This window comes from Chrysochloris asiatica, unplaced genomic scaffold, assembly GCF_000296735.1.
Source record: "Chrysochloris asiatica unplaced genomic scaffold, ChrAsi1.0 scaffold00121, whole genome shotgun sequence".
Classification (NCBI taxonomy): Eukaryota; Metazoa; Chordata; class Mammalia; order Afrosoricida; family Chrysochloridae; genus Chrysochloris; species Chrysochloris asiatica.
The window spans coordinates 8,092,785-8,094,274 of NW_006408639.1; positions in this window are offsets into that span (position 1 = coordinate 8,092,785).

Below are 1,490 nucleotides of genomic sequence, written 5' to 3' on the forward strand. Positions count from 1 at the left end.
GGGAGTCCGCACATCTTGCTAATCTTCAGACCAACCAGCCCCTTCCTCTTCTCTTCATCATTTCAAGGTCAAAGGGTGTCAATGGGACAGGGTCAAACTCAGCCCAGGTCTTCATTGCCGCATTTCCCCCACTTCCACCCAGAAGTAGACCAGGGTGGTCACCATAGAGCATACTAGACTGCTCATGGGTTCCCTTTGAGCTTCAGTCTTAGAAGGAGGTTTTCCCTGTTGAGCTGACTTTTCTTGCCTTCATGGCTCCAAGGCAATCAGCTTTCTTGATATTCTAACATATGGTCTGGTTTTTTTGGTTGTTGTTGTTGTTTTTCTGCCAATCTTTCTTTCACAAAGTATCTTTTGTTCTTCTAGCCATTCTGGGTTGGTTTGCATACCTTTTAAGTGGGAATGTTCCACCTCGGAAGGTTCTGAGTGGGGCTCAGGATTCCACCTAAGGCCCCATACTCCACAAAGGCTTAACAAGAAGTCTATTTCCCTGGACAAATTCTAATTCCCCTTTTAGCTAATTCAATCAGTTATAGACTGAAGACAGGCTTTCTGTAATCATAATTCCTGATATTCATTTCTATGACATTATATATCTATTTTACAGTAGTAGGCAAGGGAAACCAATATCCACAAGACTGTCAAGCCCCTAAATATTTTCCCTTTCCTTTACCCATTCAGAGTATGTCTCAATTCATGTATCAAAGAACACTGTTGTTTCTAATCTGTGTATAATCCCTATTTACCTCTATCCCATTTAGCCCAAGCATACCTTCCCAAATCTTCCTTGTCTTCACTGTTCATCTGCCACCCTCTCCCTTTTTGTGTATTGCCCTCTACTTCCTCACATATCGCCCTCCCCATCACCTGAGCTATCATGTGTCTACCCCTATCCTGTGAATAACTCTCCCCTCCCTCCCATCCCTGGTAACCATCAAAGCCTTTTTCTATTAGTAAGGAATCTTTTCTTAAGCTTTTACAATAATGGTCTCATGCTATATATGTCCTTTTGTGATTGACTAATTTCACTCAGCATAAAAACAGACTGTTTTAAGCTGGGGAAGAAATTAATACATTGTAGGGTGACCTTACAGGAAATTAATACACACATTCACATCAAATGAAGAAAAAGGAAAACTATGAAGATTTAGTACATGCTGCAACAATAGTAATGAAAATGGAACAGAAAATGTCATGCAAACAAAATGAACTCAGTACAAAAAATTATGTGGAACAAAGAAGAAAACAGCAACACAAAAACGCATACAGCAAAGTTACTGCAATCAATTCATCCCTATAGATAATCACACTGAATGTAAATAAATGAAATACATTAGTCAAGATGCAGATAGTAGTAGAATGGACAAGAAGACATTCTTGTCCTACAATATGCTGTCTAAAAGAGACACACCTGACACACAAAGACAAGAATAGATTCAAAACCAAAGGATGGGTAAAAATGTATCAAGCTAATGCAATAAAAAACTAGA